The sequence below is a fragment of the Tympanuchus pallidicinctus genome, unplaced genomic scaffold (genome assembly GCF_026119805.1).
Source record: "Tympanuchus pallidicinctus isolate F22 unplaced genomic scaffold, pur_lepc_1.0 scaffold124, whole genome shotgun sequence".
Taxonomy (NCBI): domain Eukaryota; kingdom Metazoa; phylum Chordata; class Aves; order Galliformes; family Phasianidae; genus Tympanuchus; species Tympanuchus pallidicinctus.
This window is the reverse complement of record NW_026294642.1, coordinates 62,270-79,895: the sequence shown is the minus strand read 5'-3', so window position 1 is coordinate 79,895 and position 17,626 is coordinate 62,270. Positions and strand designations below refer to the sequence as shown.

The following is a 17,626-nucleotide window of genomic DNA, read 5'->3' as shown; positions in this document are numbered from 1 at the left end:
CCCCTAAAATATCGCTTATTTTCATAGAAATCCCTCTTTCTTCCCTGAAATATCGGTTATTTTCCCAGAAATCCTGATTTTTCCCCGAAAATATCGCTTATTTTCATAGAAATCCCTGTTTTGACCCCTGACATATCGCTTATTTTCATCGAAATCCCTGTTTTTCCCCTGACATATCGCTTATTTTCATAGAAATCCCTGTTTTGAACCCAGATATATCGCTTATTTTCATCGAAATCCCTGTTTTTCCCCTGAAATATCGCTTATTTTCATCGAAATCCCTCTTTTTTCCCTTGAAATATCGCTTATTTTCATCGAAATCCCTCTTTTTTCCCTTGAAATATCGCTTATTTTCATAGAAATCCCTGTTTTGAACCCAGATATATCGCTTATTTTCATAGAAATCCCTATTTTGAACCCTGAAATATCGCTTATTTTCATAGAAATTCCTGTTTTTCGTCTGAAATATCGCTTATTTTCATAGAAATCCCTCTTTTTCCCCTAAAATATTGCTTATTTTCATCGACATTCCTTTTTTTCCCCTGAAATATCGCTTATTTACATAGAAATCCCTGTTTTGAACCCTGATATATCTCTTATTTTCATCGAAATCCCTGTTTTTCCCATTAAATATTGCTTATTTTCATGGAAATCCCAGTATTGAACCCTCAAATATCGCTTATTTTCATAGAAATCCCAGTATTTAACCCTCAAATATTGCTTATTATCATAGAAATCCCTGTTTTTCCCTTGAAATTTCACTTATTTTCACCGAATTCCCTTTTTTTTCCCTTAAATATTGCTTATTTTCATAGAAATCCCTTTTTTTCCCTTAAATATTGATTAATTTCATCGAAATCCCTGTTTTTCCCCTGATATATCACTTATTTTCATAGTAATCCCTGTTTTTAACCTTAAATATCGCTTATTTTCATAGAAATCCCTCTTTTTTCCCCTAAAATATCGCTTATTTTCATAGAAATCCCTGTTTTTCCCCTAAAATATTGCATATTTTCCTTGAAATCCCTGTTTTTCCCCTGAAATATCGCTTATTTTCATAGAAATTCCTGTATTTAACCCTCAAATATCGCTTATTTTCATCGAAATCCCTGTTTTTCCCCTGAAATATCTCTTATTTTCATAGAAATCCCTGTTTTGAACCCTTTTATATCGCTTATTTTCATCGAAATCCCTGTTATTTGTCTGAAATATCGCTTATTTTCATAGAAATGCCTATTTTGAACCCTAAAATATCGCTTATTTTCATAGAAATCCCTGTTTTTCCCCTGAAATATCGCTTCTTTCCTAGAAATCCCTGTTTTTCCCCTTAAATGTCGCTTATTTTCATAGAAATCCCTCTTTTTCCCCTGACATATCGCTTATTTTCATCGAAATCCCTGTTGTTTACCCTAAAATATAGCTTATTTTCATAGAAATCCCTGTTTTTCCTCTTAAATATCGCTTATTTTCATAGAAATCCCTTTATTTAACACTAAAATATCGCTTATTTTCATAGAAATCCCTGTTTTTCCCATAAAATATTGCATATTTTCATAGAAATCCCTGTTTTTCCCCTGAAATATCTCTGATTTTCATAGAAATCCCTGTTTTTCCCCTGAAATATCGCTTATTTTCATAGAAATCCCTGTTTTTCCCCTAAAATATTGCATATTTTCCTTGAAATCCCTGTTTTTCCCCTGAAATATCGCTTATTTTCACCGAAATCCCTGTTTTTCCCCTGAAATATCGCATATTTTCATAGAAATCCCTGTTTTTCCCCTAAAATATCGCTTATTTTCATAGAGATCCCTGTTTTTCCCCAGAAATGTCCCTTATTTTCATCGAAATCCCTGTTTCTCCCCTGAAATATCGCTTATTTTCCCAGAAATCCCTGTTTTTCCCCTGAAATATCGCTTATTTTCATAGAAATCCCTGTTTTGAACCCTGATATATCGCTTATTTTTCCTAGAAATCCCTGCTTTTCCCCTGAAATATCGCTTATTTTCATAGAAATCCCTGTTTTGAACCCTTATATATCGCTTATTTTCATCAAAGTCCCTGTTATTTGTCTGAAATATCGCTTATTTTCATAGAAATCCCTGTTTTGAACCCTAAAATATCGCTTATTTTCATCGAAATCCCTGTTTTTCCCCTTAAATGTCGCTTATTTTCATAGAAATCCCTCTTTTTCCCCTGACATATCGCTTATTTTCATCGAAATCCCTCTTTTTTCCCCTAAAATATCGCTTATTTTCATAGAAATCCCTCTTTCTTCCCTGAAATATCGGTTATTTTCCCAGAAATCCTGATTTTTCCCCGAAAATATCGCTTATTTTCATAGAAATCCCTGTTTTGACCCCTGACATATCGCTTATTTTCATCGAAATCCCTGTTTTTCCCCTGACATATCGCTTATTTTCATAGAAATCCCTGTTTTGAACCCAGATATATCGCTTATTTTCATCGAAATCCCTGTTTTTCCCCTGAAATATCGCTTATTTTCATCGAAATCCCTGTTTTTCCCCTGAAATATCGCTTATTTTCATCGAAATCCCTCTTTTTTCCCCTGAAATATCGCTTATTTACATAGAAATCCCTGTTCTGAACCCTGATATATTGCTTATTTTCATCGAAATCCCTGTTTTTCCCCTTAAATGTCGCTTATTTTCATAGAAATCCCTCTTTTTCCCCTGACATATCGCTTATTTTCATCGAAATCCCTCTTTTTTCCCCGAAAATATCGCTTATTTTCATAGAAATCCCTGTTTTTCCACTGAAATATCGCTTATTTTCATCGAAATCCCTGTTTTGACCCCTGACATATCGCTTATTTTCATAGAAATCCCTGTTTTTCCACTGAAATATCGCTTATTTTCATAGAAATCCCTGTTTTTCCCCGAAAATATCGCTTATTTTCCTAGAAATCCGTGTTTTTCCCCTGATATATCACTTATTTTCATCGAAATCCCTGTTTTTCCCCTGACATATCGCTTATTTTCATAGAAATCCCTGTTTTGAACCCTTATATATCGCTTATTTTCATCGAAATCCCTGTTATTTGTCTGAAATATCGCTTATTTTCATAGAAATCCCTATTTTGAACCCTAAAATATCGCTTATTTTCATCGAAATCCCTGTTTTTCCCCTGAAATATCGCTTCTTTCCTAGAAATCCCTGTTTTTCCCGTTAAATGTCGCTTATTTTCATAGAAATCCCTCTTTTTCCCCTGACATATCGCTTATTTTCATAGAAATCCCTGTTTTGACCCCTGACATATCGCTTATTTTCATCGAAATCCCTGTTTTTGCCCTGACATATCGCTTATTTTCATAGAAATCCCTGTTTTTCCTCTGAAATATCGCTTATTTTCATCGAAATCCCTGTTTTTCCCCTGAAATATCGCTTATTTTCATCGAAATCCCTGTTTTTCCCCTGAAATATCGCTTATTTTCATCGAAATCCCTCTTTTTTCCCTTGAAATATCGCTTATTTTCATAGAAATCCCTGTTTTGAACCCAGATATATCGCTTATTTTCATAGAAATCCCTGTTTTTCCCCTGAAATATCGCTTATTTTCATCGAGATCTCTGTTTTTCCCCTGAAATATCGCTTATTTTCCTAGAAATCCCTGTTTTTTACCCTAAAATATCACTTATTTTCATCGAAATCCCTGTTTTTCCCCCTGAAATATCGCTTCTTTCCTAGAAATCCCTGCTTTTCCCCTTAAATGTCGCTTATTTTCATAGAAATACCTCTTTTTCCCTTGGAATATTACTTATTTTCATAGAAATCCCTCTTTTTTCTCCTGAAATATCGCTTATTTTCATAGAAATCCCTGTTTTTAACCTCAAATATCGCTTATTTTCACCGAAATCCCTGTTTTTCCCCTGAAATATCGCATATTTTCCTAGAAATCCCTGTTTTTCCCCTGAAATATCGCTTATTTTCATAGAAATCCCTGTTTTTAACCATAAATATCGCTTATTTTCATAGAAATCCCTGTTTTTAACCTTAAATATCGCTTATTTTCATAGAAATCCCTGTTTTTCCCCTGAAATATCGCTTATTTTCATAGAAATCCCTGTTTTGATCCCTACAATATCGCTTATTTTCATGGAAATCCCATTTTTGAACCCGAAAATATCGCTTATTTTCATAGAAATTCCTGTTTCTCCCCTGAAATATCGCTTATTTTCATAGAAATCCCTGTTTTGAACCCTTATATATTGCTTATTTTCATCGAAATCCCAGTTATTTGTCTGAAATATCGCTTATTTTCATAGAAATCCGTTTTTCCCATAAAATATTGCTTATTTTCATCGAAATCCCTGTTTTTCCCCTGAAATATCGCTTATTTTCATAGAAATCCCTGTTTTCCCCAAAAATATCGCTTATTTTCATAGAAATCCCTGTTTTTCCACTGAAATATCACTTATTTTCATAGAAATCCCTGTTTATCCCCTAAAATATCGCTTATTTTCATAGAAATCCCTCTTTCCCCCTGAAATATCGCTTATTTTCCCAGAAATCCTGATTTTTCCCCGAAAATATCGCTTATTTTCATAGAAATCCCTGTTTTGACCCCTGACATATCGCTTATTTTCATCGAAATCCCTGTTTTTCCCCTGACATATCGCTTATTTTCATCGAAATCCCTGTTTTGAACCCAGAAATGTCCCTTATTTTCATCGAAATCCCTGTTTCTCCCCTGAAATATCGCTTATTTTCCCAGAAATCCCTGTTTTTCCCCTGAAATATCGCTTATTTTCATAGAAATCCCTGTTTTGAACCCTGATATGTCGCTTATTTTTCCTAGAAATCCCTGCTTTTCCCCTGAAATATCGCTTATTTTCATAGAAATCCCTGTTTTGAACCCTTATATATCGCTTATTTTCATCAAAGTCCCTGTTATTTGTCTGAAATATCGCTTATTTTCATAGAAATCCCTGCTTTGAACCCTAAAATATCGCTTATTTTCATCGAAATCCCTGTTTTTCCCCTTAAATGTCGCTTATTTTCATAGAAATCCCTCTTTTTCCCCTGACATATCGCTTATTTTCATCGAAATCCCTCTTTTTTCCCCTAAAATATCGCTTATTTTCATAGAAATCCCTGTTTTTCCTCTGAAATAACGCTTATTTTCATAGAAATCCCTGTTTTTCCCCTGAAAATATCGCTTATTTTCATAGAAATCCCTGTTTTTCCACTGAAATATCGCTTATTTTCATAGAAATCCCTGTTTTTCCCCGAAAATATCGCTTATTTTCATTGAAATCCCAGTTTTTCCCTGATATATCACTTATTTTCATCGAAATCCCTGTTTTTCGTCTGAAATATCGCTTATTTTCATAGATATCCCTGTTTTTAACCCGAAAATATCGCTTATTTTCATCGAAATCCCTGTTTTTCCCCTGAAATATCGCTTCTTTCCTAGAAATCCCTGTTTTGAACCCTTAAATGTCGCTTATTTTCATAGTAATCTCTCTTTTTCGTCTGAAATATCGCCTATTTTCATCGAAATCCCTCTTCTTTCCCCTAAAATATCGCTTATTTTCATAGAAATCCCTGTTTTGACCCCTGACATATCGCTTATTTTTCCTAGAAATCCTGATATTTCCCCCTGAAATATCGCTTATTTTCATAGAAATCCCTGTTTTGACCCCTGATATATCGCATATTTTTCCTAGAAATCCCTGTTTTTCCCCTGAAATATCTCTGATTTTCATAGAAATCCCTGTTTTTCCCCGAAAATATCGCTTATTTTCATAGAAATCCGTTTTTCCCATAAAATATTGCTTATTTTCATCGAAATCCCTGTTTTTCCCCTGAAATATCGCTTATTTTCATACAAATCCCTGTTTTCCCCTAAAATATCGCTTATTTTCATAGAAATCCCTGTTTTTCCACTGAAATATCACTTACTTTCATAGAAATCCCTGTTTATCCCCTAAAATATCGCTTATTTTCATAGAAATCCCTCTTTCTCCCCTGAAATATCGCTTATTTTCCCAGAAATCCTGATTTTTCCCCGAAAATATCGCTTATTTTCATAGAAATCCCTGTTTTGATTCCTGACATATCGCTTATTTTCATCGAAATCCCTGTTTTTCGTCTGAAATATCGCTTATTTTCATAGAAATCCCTGTTTTGAACCCAGATATATCGCTTATTTTCATCGAAATCCCTGTTTTTCCCCTGAAATATCGCTTATTTTCATTGAAATCCCTCTTTTTTCCCTTGAAATATCGCTTATTTTCATAGAAATCCCTGTTTTGAACCCTGATATATCGCTTATTTTCATAGAAATCCCTATTTTGAACCCTGAAATATCGCTTATTTTCATAGAAATTCCTGTTTTTCGTCTGAAATATCGCTTATTTTCATAGAAATCCCTCTTTTTCCCCTAAAATATTGCTTATTTTCATCGACATTCCTTTTTTTCCCCTGAAATATCGCTTATTTACATAGAAATCCCTGTTTTGAACCCTGATATATCGCTTATTTTCATCGAAATCCCTGTTTTTCCCATTAAATATTGCTTATTTTCATGGAAATCCCAGTATTGAACCCTCAAATATCGCTTATTTTCATAGAAATCCCAGTATTTAACCCTCAAATATTGCTTATTATCATAGAAATCCCTGTTTTTCCCTTGAAATTTCACTTATTTTCACCGAATTCCCTTTTTTTTCCCTTAAATATTGCTTATTTTCATAGAAATCCCTTTTTTTCCCTTAAATATTGATTAATTTCATCGAAATCTCTGTTTTTCCCCTGATAAATCACTTATTTTCATAGTAATCCCTGTTTTTAACCTTAAATATCGCTTATTTTCATAGAAATCCCTCTTTTTTCCCCTAAAATATCGCTTATTTTCATAGAAATCCCTGTTTTTCCCCTAAAATATTGCATATTTTCCTTGAAATCCCTGTTTTTCCCCTGAAATATCGCTTATTTTCATAGAAATTCCTGTATTTAACCCTCAAATATCGCTTATTTTCATCGAAATCCCTGTTTTTCCCCTGAAATATCGCTTATTTTCATAGAAATCCCAGTTTTGAACCCTTTTATATCGCTTATTTTCATCGAAATCCCTGTTATTTGTCTGAAATATCGCTTATTTTCATAGAAATGCCTTTTTTGAACCCGAAAATATCGCTTATTTTCATCGAAATCCCTGTTTTCCCCCTGAAATATCGCTTCTTTCCTAGAAATCCCTGTTTTTCCCCTTAAATGTCGCTTATTTTCATAGAAATCCCTCTTTTTCCCCTGACATATCGCTTATTTTCATCGAAATCCCTGTTGTTTACCCTAAAATATAGCTTATTTTCATAGAAATCCCTGTTTTTCCTCTTAAATATCGCTTATTTTCATAGAAATCCCTTTATTTAACACTAAAATATCGCTTATTTTCATAGAAATCCCTGTTTTTCTCCTAAAATATTGCATATTTTCATAGAAATCCCTGTTTTTCCCCTGAAATATCGCTTATTTTCACCGAAATCCCAGTTTTTAACCATAAATATCGCTTATTTTCACCGAATTCCCTGTTTTTCCCTTAAATATCGCTTATTTTTTTAGAAATCCCTGTTTTTCCCCTGAAATATCTCTGATTTTCATAGAAATCCCTGTTTTTCCCCTGAAATATCGCTTATTTTCATAGAAATCCGTTTTTCCCATAAAATATTGCTTATTTTCATAGAAATCCCTGTTTTTCCCCTGAAATATCGCTTATTTTCATACAAATCCCTGTTTTCTTCTAAAATATCGCTTATTTTCATAGAAATCCCTCTTTCTTCCCTGAAATATCGGTTATTTTCCCAGAAATCCTGATTTTTCCCCGAAAATATCGCTTATTTTCATAGAAATCCCTGTTTTGACCCCTGACATATCGCTTATTTTCATCGAAATCCCTGTTTTTCCCCTGACATATCGCTTATTTTCATAGAAATCCCTGTTTTGAACCCAGATATATCGCTTATTTTCATCGAAATCCCTGTTTTTCCCCTGAAATATCGCTTATTTTCATCGAAATCCCTGTTTTTCCTCTGAAATATCGCTTATTTTCATCGAAATCCCTCTTTTTTCCCTTGAAATATCGCTTATTTTCATAGAAATCCCTGTTTTGAACCCAGATATATCGCTTATTTTCATAGAAATCCCTATTTTGAACCCTGAAATATCGCTTATTTTCATAGAAATTCCTGTTTTTCGTCTGAAATATCGCTTATTTTCATAGAAATCCCTCTTTTTCCCCTAAAATATCGCTTATTTTCATCGACATTCCTTTTTTTCCCCCTGAAGTATCGCTTATTTACATAGAAATCCCTGTTCTGAACCCTGATATATTGCTTATTTTCATCGAAATCCCTGTTTTTTACCTGAAATATCGCTTATTTTCATGGAAATCCCAGTTTTGAACCCGAAATTATCCCTTATTTTCATAGAAATCCCTGTATTTAACCCTCAAATATTGCTTATTATCATAGAAATCCCTGTTTTTCCCTTGAAATTTCACTTATTTTCACCGAATTCCCTTTTTTTTCCCTTAAATATCGCTTATTTTCATAGAAATCCCTGTTTTTCCCTTAAATATTGATTAATTTCATCGAAATCCCTGTTTTTCCCCTGAAATATCTCTGATTTTCATAGTAATCCCTGTTTTTAACCTTAAATATCGCTTATTTTCATAGAAATCCCTCTTTTTTCCCCTGAAATATCGCTTATTTTCATAGAAATCCCTGTTTTTCCCCTAAAATATTGCATATTTTCCTTGAAATCCCTGTTTTTCCCCTGAAATATCGCTTATTTTCACAGAAATCCCTGGTTTTACCCTGAAATATCGCATATTTTCCTAGAAATCCCTGTTTTTCCCGTAAAATATCGCTTATTTTCATAGAGATCCCTGTTTTTCCCATGGAATGTCCCTTATTTTCATCGAAATCCCTGTTTCTCCCCTGAAATATCGCTTATTTTCCCAGAAATCCCTGTTTTTCCCCTGAAATATCGCTTATTTTCATAGAAATCCCTGTTTTGAACCCTGATATATCGCTTATTTTCCCAGAAATCCCTGCTTTTCCCCTGAAATATCGCTTATTTTCATAGAAATTCCTGTATTTAACCCTCAAATATCGCTTATTTTCATCGAAATCCCTGTTTTTCCCCTGAAATATCGCTTATTTTCACCGAAATCCCTGTTTTGAACCCTTTTATATCGCTTATTTTCATCGAAATCCCTGTTATTTGTCTGAAATATCGCTTATTTTCATAGAAATCCCTATTTTGAACCCTAAAATATCGTTTATTTTCATCGAAATCCCTGTTTTTCCCCTTAAATATCGCTTCTTTCCTAGAAATCCCTGTTTTTCCCGTTAAATGTCGCTTATTTTCATAGAAATCCCTCTTTTTCCCCTGACATATCGCTTATTTTCATAGAAATCCCTGTTTTGACCCCTGACATATCGCTTATTTTCATAGAAATCCCTGTTTTGAACCCAGATATATCGCTTATTTTCATCGAAATCCCTGTTTTTCCCCTGAAATATCGCTTATTTTCATCGAAATCCCTGTTTTTCCCCTGAAATATCGCTTATTTTCATCGAAATCCCTCTTTTTTCCCTTGAAATATCGCTTATTTTCATAGAAATCCCTGTTTTGAACCCAGATATATCGCTTATTTTCATAGAAATCCCTCTTTTTCCCCTAAAATATTGCTTATTTTCATCGACATTCCTTTTTTTTCCCCTGAAATATCGCTTATTTTCCTAGAAATCCCTGTTTTGAACCCTGATATATCGCTTATTTTCATTGAAATCCCTGTTTTTCCCATTGAATATCGCTTATTTTCCTAGAAATCCCTGTTTTTTACCCTAAAATATCACTTATTTTCATAGAAATCCCTGTTTTTAACCCTCAAATATTGCTTTTTTTCATAGAAATTCCTGTTTCTCCCCTGAAATTTCACTTATTTTCACCGAATTCCCTTTTTTTTTCCCTGAAATATCGCTTATTTTCATCGAAATCTCTGTTTTTCCCCTGAAATATCGCTTATTTTCCTAGAAATCCCTGTTTTTTACCCTAAAATATCACTTATTTTCATCGAAATCCCTGTTTTTCTCCTGAAATATCGCTTCTTTCCTAGAAATCCCTGCTTTTCCCCTTAAATGTCGCTTATTTTCATAGAAATACCTCTTTTTCCCTTGGAATATTACTTATTTTCATAGAAATCCCTCTTTTTTCCCCTGAAATATCGCTTATTTTCATAGAAATCCCTGTTTTTAACCTCAAATATCGCTTATTTTCACCGAAATCCCTGTTTTTCCCCTGAAATATCGCATATTTTCCTAGAAATCCCTGTTTTTCCCCTGAAATATCGCTTATTTTCATAGAAATCCCTGTTTTTAACCATAAATATCGCTTATTTTCACCGAAATCCCTGTTTTTCCCCTGAAATATCGCTTATTTTCATAGAAATCCCTGTTTTTCCCCTGAAATATCGCTTATTTACATAGAAATCCCTGTTTTGATCTCTACAATATCGCTTATTTTCATGGAAATCCCATTTTTGAACCCGAAAATATCGCTTATTTTCATAGAAATCCCTGTTTTTCTCCTAAAATATCGCTTATTTTCATAGAAATCCCTCTTTTTCCCCTAAAATATTGCTTATTTTCATCGACAATCCTTTTTTTTCCCCTGAAATATCGCTTATTTTCCTAGAAATCCCTGTTTTGAACCCTGATATATCGCTTATTTTCATCGAAATCACTGTTTTTCCAATTGAATATCGCTTATTTTCATAGAAATCCCGGTATTTAACCCTCAAATATTGCTTATTTTCATAGAAATTCCTGTTTCTTCCCTGAAATTTCACTTATTTTCACCGAATTCCCTTTTTTTTCCCTGAAATATCGCTTATTTTCATCGAAATCCCTGTTTTTCCCATGAAATATAGCTTATATTCATAGAAATCCCAGTTTTTAACCATAAATATCGCTTATTTTCACCGAAATCCCTCTTTTTTCCCCTACAATATCGCTTATTTTCATAGAAATCCCTGTTTTTCCCATGAAATATAGCTTATATTCATAGAAATCCCAGTTTTTAACCATAAATATCGCTTATTTTCATAGAAATCCCTGATTTGAACCTTAAATATCGCTTATTTTCATAGAAATCCCTGTTTTTCCCCTGAAATATCGCTTATTTACATAGAAATCCCTATTTTGAGCGCTGATATATCGCTTATTTTCATCGAAATCCCTGTTTTTCCCCTGAAATATCGCTCCTTTTCCTAGAAATCCCTGTTTTTCCCCAACAATATCGCTTATTTTCATAGAAATCCCTGTTTTTCCCCTGACATATCGCTTATTTTCCTAGAAATCCCTGCTTTTCCCCTGAAATATCTCTGATTTTCATAGAAATACCTGTTTTTTCCCCTGAATTATCGCTTATTTTCATAGAAATCCCTGTTTTGAACCCTAATATATCGCTTATTTTCATCGAAATCCCTGTTTTTCGTCTGAAATATTGCTTATTTTTATCGAAATCCCTATTTTGAACCCTAATATATCGCTTATTTTCATAGAAATCCCTGTTTTTCCCCTAAAATATTGCATATTTTCATAGAAATCCCAGTTTGTCCCCTGAAATATCGCTTATTTTCATAGAAATCCCTGTTTTTCCCCTTAAATATTACTTATTTTCATGGAAATCCCTGTTTTTCCCCTACAATATCGCTTATTTTCGTAGAAATCCCTGTTTTTCCCCTGAAATGTCACTTATTTTCATAGAAATCCCTGTTTTTCCCCTTAAATGTCGCTTCTTTCCTTGAAATCCCTTTTTTTCCCCGGAAATATCGCTTATTTTCATAGAAATCCCTATTTTGAACCCTAAAATATCGCTTTTTTTCATAGAAATTCCTGTTTTTCCCCTTAAATATCGCTTATTTTCATAGAAATCCCTCTTTTTCCCCTAAAATATTGCTTATTTTCATCGACAATCCTTTTTTTTCCCCTGAAATATCGCTTATTTTCATCGAAATCCCTGTTTTTCCCATTAGATATTGCTTATTTGCATGGAAATCCCAGTTTTGAACCCGAAAATATCCCTTATTTTCATAGAAATCCCTGTATTTAACCCTCAAATATTGCTTATTTTCATAGAAACCCCTGTTTCTCCCCTGAAATTTCACTTATTTTCATAGAAATCCCGTTTTTTTCCACCAAAATATCGCTTATTTTCATAGAAATCCCTGTTTTTAACCAACAATATCGCTTATTTTCATAGAAATCTCTTTTTTTTACCCTAAAATATCGCTTATTTTCATAGAAATCCCTGTTTTTCCCCTGAAATATCGCTTATTTTCACCGAAATCCCTGTTTTTCCCCTGAAATATCGCTTATTTTCACCGAAATCCCTGTTTTTCCCCTGAAATATCGCTTATTTTCATCGAAATCCCTGTTTTTCCCCAACAATATCGCTTATTTTCATAGAAATCCCTGTTTTTCCCCTGACATATCGATTATTTTCATAGAAATCCCTGCTTTTCCCCTGAAATATCTCTGATTTTCATAGAAATCCTGTTTTTTCCCCGGAAATATTGCTTATTTTCATAGAAATCCCTGTTTTGAACCCTAATATATCGCTTATTTTCATCGAAATCCCTGTTTTTCGTCTGAAATATTGCTTATTTTTATCGAAATCCCTATTTTGAACCCTAATACATCGCTTATTTTCATAGAAATCCCTGTTTTTTCCCCTGAAATATCGCTTATTTTCATAGAAATCCCTATTTTGAACCCTAAAATATCGCTTATTTACATCGAAATCCCTGTTTTTCGTCTGAAATATCGCTTATTTTCATAGAAATCCCTCTTTTTCTCCTAAAATATTGCTTATTTTCATCGACATTCCTTTTTTTTCCCCTGAAATATCGCTTATTTTCATAGAAATCCCTGTTTTTCCCCTAAAATATCGCTTATTTTCATCGAAATCCCAGTGTTGAACCCGAAAATATCCCTTACTTTCATAGAAATCCCTGTATTTTCGCCTCAAATATCGCTTATTTTCATCGAAATCCCTGTATTTAATCCTCAAATATTGCTTATTTTCATAGAAATCCCTATGTTGTACCCGAAAATATCACTTATTTTCATTTAAATCCCTGTTTTTCGTCTGAAATATCGCTTATTTTCATCGAAATCCCTGTTTTGAACCCTGATATATCGCTTATTTTCATCGAAATCCCAGTTTTGAACCCTAAAATATCCCTTATTTTCATGGAAATTCCAGTTTTGAACCCTCAAATATCGCTTATTTTCATAGAAATCCCTGTTTCTCCCCTGAAATTTCACTTATTTTCACCGTATTCCCCGTTTTTTCCCCTAAAATATCGCTTATTTTCATCGAAATCCCTGTTTTTCCCCTGAAATATCTCTATTTTCATAGAAATCCCTGTTTTTCCCCTGAAATATCGCTTATTTTCATAGAAATCCCTTTTTTTTACCCTAAAATATCGCTTATTTTCATAGAAATCCCTGTTTTTCACCTAAAATATTGCATATTTTCCTTGAAATCCCTGTTTTTCCCCTACAATATCGCATATTTCCATAGAAATCCCTGTTTTTTACCCTTAAATATCGCTTATTTTCATAGAAATCCCTGTTTTTCCCCTTAAATGTCGCTTATTTTCATAGAAATCCCTGTTTTTCCCCTGAAATATCTCTGATTTTCATAGAAATCCCTCTTTTTTCCCCTGAAATATATCGCTTCTTTCCTAGAAATCCCTGTTTTTCCCCTTAAATATCGCTTATTTTCATCGAAATCCCTGTTTTTCCCCTGAAATATAGCTTATTTTCATAGAAATCCCAGTTTTTAACCATAAATATCGCTTATTTTCATAGAAATCCCTGTTTTGAACCCTGATATATCGCTTATTTTCATAGAAATCCCTGTTTTTCCCCTGAAATATCGCTTATTTTCATAGAAATCCCTGTTTTGAACCCGATAATATCGCTTATTTTCATAGAAATACCTCTTTTTCCCCTGGAATATTACTTATTTTCATAGAAATCCCTCTTTTTTCCCCTGAAATATCGCTTATTTTCATAGAAATCCCTGTATTTAATCCTCAAATATTGCTTATTTTCAAAGAAATCCCAGTTTCTCCCCTGAAATTTCACTTATTTTCACCGAATTCCCTGTTTTTTCTCTGAAATATCGCTTATTTTCATCGAAATCCCTGTTTTTCCACTGAAATATCTCTGATTTTCATAGAAATCCGTTTTTAACCTTCAATATCGCTTATTTTCATAGAAATCCCTGTTTTTGCCCTAAAATATCGCTTATTTTATAGAAATCCCTGTTCTTCCTCTTAAATATCGCTTATTTTCATAGAAATCCCTTTATTTAACCATAAATATCGCTTATTTTCATAGAAATCCCTGTTTTTCCCCTAAAATATTGCATATTTTCCTTGAAATCCCTGTTTTTAACCTTAAATATCGCTTATTTTCATAGAAATCTCTTTTTTTTACCCTAAAATATCGCTTATTTTCATAGAAATCCCTGTTTTTCCCCTTAAATGTCGCTTATTTTCATAGAAATCCATGTTTTTCCCCTTAAATGTCGCTTATTTTCACCGAAATCCCTGTTTTTCCCCTGAAATATCGCTTATTTTCATAGAAATCCCTGTTTTTCCCCTGAAATATCTCTGATTTTCACCGAAATCCCTGTTTTTCCCCTGAAATATCGCTTATTTTCATAGTAATCCCTGTTTTTAACCTTAAATATCGCTTATTTTCCTAGTAATCCCTGTTTTTTACCCTAAAATATCGCTTATTTTCATAGAAATCCCTGTTTTTCCCGTGAAATACCTCTGATTTTCACCGAAATCCCTGTTTTTCCCCTACAATATCGCTTATTTTCATAGAAATCCCTGTTTTTCCCCTGACATATCGCTTATTTTCACCGAATTCCCTGTTTTTCCCTTAAATATCGCTTATTTTCATCGAAATCCCTGTTTTTCCCTAAAATATCTCTGATTTTCATAGAAATCCCTGTTTTTCCCCTGAAATATCGCTTATTTTCATCGAAATCCCTGTTTTTCCCCTAAAATATCGCTTATTTTCATCGAAATGCCTGTTTTTCCCCTGAAATATCGCTTATTTTCATCGAAATCCCTGTTTTTCCCCTGACATATCTCTGATTTTCACAGAAATCCCTGTTTTTCCCCTGAAATATCACTGATTTTCATAGAAATCCCTGTTTTTCCCCTTAAATGTCGCTTCTTTCCTTGAAATCCCTGTTTTTCCCCTGAAATATCGCTTATTTTCATCGAAATCCCTGTTTTGAACCCTGATATATCGCTTATTTTCATAGAAATCCCGGTTTTGAACCCTAAAATATCGCTTATTTTCATAGAAATTCCTGTTTTTCGTCTGAAATATCGCTTATTTTCATAGAAATCCCTCTTTTTCCCCTAAAATATTGCTTATTTTCATCGACATTCCTTTTTTTTCCCCTGAAATATCGCTTATTTACATAGAAATCCCTGTTTTGAACCCTGATATATCGCTTATTTTCATCGAAATCCCTGTTTTTCCCATTGAATATCGCTTATTTTCATGGAAATCCCAGTTTTGAACCCGAAAATATCCCTTATTTTCATAGAAATCCCTGTATTTAACCCTCAAATATTGCTTATTTTCATAGAAATCCCTGTTTCTCCCCTGAAATTTCACTTATTTTCACCGAATTCCCTTTTTTTTCCCTGAAATATCGCTTATTTTCATCGAAATCTCTGTTTTTCCCCTGAAATATCGCTTATTTTCCTAGAAATCCCTGTTTTTTACCCTAAAATATCACTTATTTTCATAGAAATCCCTGTATTTCCCCTGAAATATCGCTTCTTTCTTAGAAATCCCTTTTTTTTCCCCTTAAATGTCGCTTATTTTCATAGAAATACCTCTTTTTCCCCTGGAATATTACTTATTTTCATAGAAATCCCTCTTTTTTCCCCTGAAATATCGCTTATTTTCATAGAAATCCCTGTATTTAATCCTCAAATATTGCTTATTTTCAAAGAAATCCCAGTTTCTCCCCTGAAATTTCACTTATTTTCACCGAATTCCCTGTTTTTTCTCTGAAATATCGATTATTTTCATCGAAATCCCTGTTTTTCCACTGAAATATCTCTGATTTTCATAGAAATCCGTTTTTAACCTTCAATATCGCTTATTTTCATAGAAATCCCTGTTTTTGCCCTAAAATATCGCTTATTTTATAGAAATCCCTGTTCTTCCTCTTAAATATCGCTTATTTTCATAGAAATCCCTTTATTTAACCATAAATATCGCTTATTTTCATAGAAATCCCTGTTTTTCCCCTAAAATATTGCATATTTTCCTTGAAATCCCTGTTTTTAACCTTAAATATCGCTTATTTTCATAGAAATCTCTTTTTTTTACCCTAAAATATCGCTTATTTTCATAGAAATCCCTGTTTTTCCCCTTAAATGTCGCTTATTTTCATAGAAATCCCTGTTTTTCCCCTGAAATATCGCTTATTTTCACCGAAATCCCTGTTTTTCCCCTGAAATATCGCTTATTTTCATAGAAATCCCTGTTTTTCCCCTGAAATATCTCTGATTTTCATAGAAATCCCTGTTTTTCCCCTGAAATATCGCTTATTTTCATCGAAAACCCTGTTTTTAACCTTAAACATCGCTTATTTTCCTAGAAATCCCTGTTTTTTACCCTAAAATATCGCTTATTTTCATAGAAATCCCTGTTTTTCCCGTGAAATACCTCTGATTTTCACCGAAATCCCTGTTTTTCCCCTTAAATATTGCTTATTTTCATGGAATCCCTGTTTTTCCCCTACAATATCGCTTATTTTCATAGAAATCCCTGTTTTTCCCCTGACATATCGCTTATTTTCACCGAATTCCCTGTTTTTCCCTTAAATATCGCTTATTTTCATAGAAATCCCTGTTTTTCCCCTGAAATATCTCTGATTTTCATAGAAATCCCTGTTTTTCCCCTGAAATATCGCTTATTTTCATCGAAATCCCTGTTTTTCCCCTAAAATATCGCTTATGTTCCTAGAAATCCCTGTTTTTCCCCTGAAATATCGCTTATTTTCATACAAATCCCTGTTTTTCCCCTAAAATATCGCTTATTTTCATCGAAATCCCTGTTTTTCCCCTGACATATCTCTGATTTTCATAGAAATCCCTGTTTTTCCCCTGAAATATCACTTATATTCATAGAAATCCCTGTTTTTCCCCTTAAATGTCGCTTCTTTCCTTGAAATCCCTTTTTTTCCCCTGAAATATCGCTTATTTTCATAGAAATCCCTGTTTTGAACCCTGATATATCGCTTATTTTCATAGAAATCCCGGTTTTGAACCCTAAAATATCGCTTATTTTCATAGAAATCCCTGTTTTTCGTCTGAAATATCGCTTATTTTCATAGAAATCCCTCTTTTTCCCCTAAAATATTGCTTATTTTCATCGACATTCCTTTTTTTTCCCCTGAAATATCGCTTATTTTCACCGAAATCCCTGTTTTGAACCCTGATATATCGCTTATTTTCATCGAAATCCCTGTTTTTCCCATTAAA

General features: G+C 33.2%; 1 long non-coding RNA gene across 1 annotated transcript in view; it reads right to left on the bottom strand.

Moving 5' to 3' along the window:
* Positions 1–3,728: 3,728 nt before the first annotated feature.
* LOC128075708 (uncharacterized) overlaps positions 3,729–17,626 on the bottom strand; it is a 35,204-nt gene continuing 21,306 nt past the window's right edge. Inside the window, exon 3 of the long non-coding RNA XR_008203976.1 lies at positions 3,729–4,051. This is a non-coding gene — a long non-coding RNA (uncharacterized LOC128075708). The remainder of the gene's footprint in view (positions 4,052–17,626) is intronic.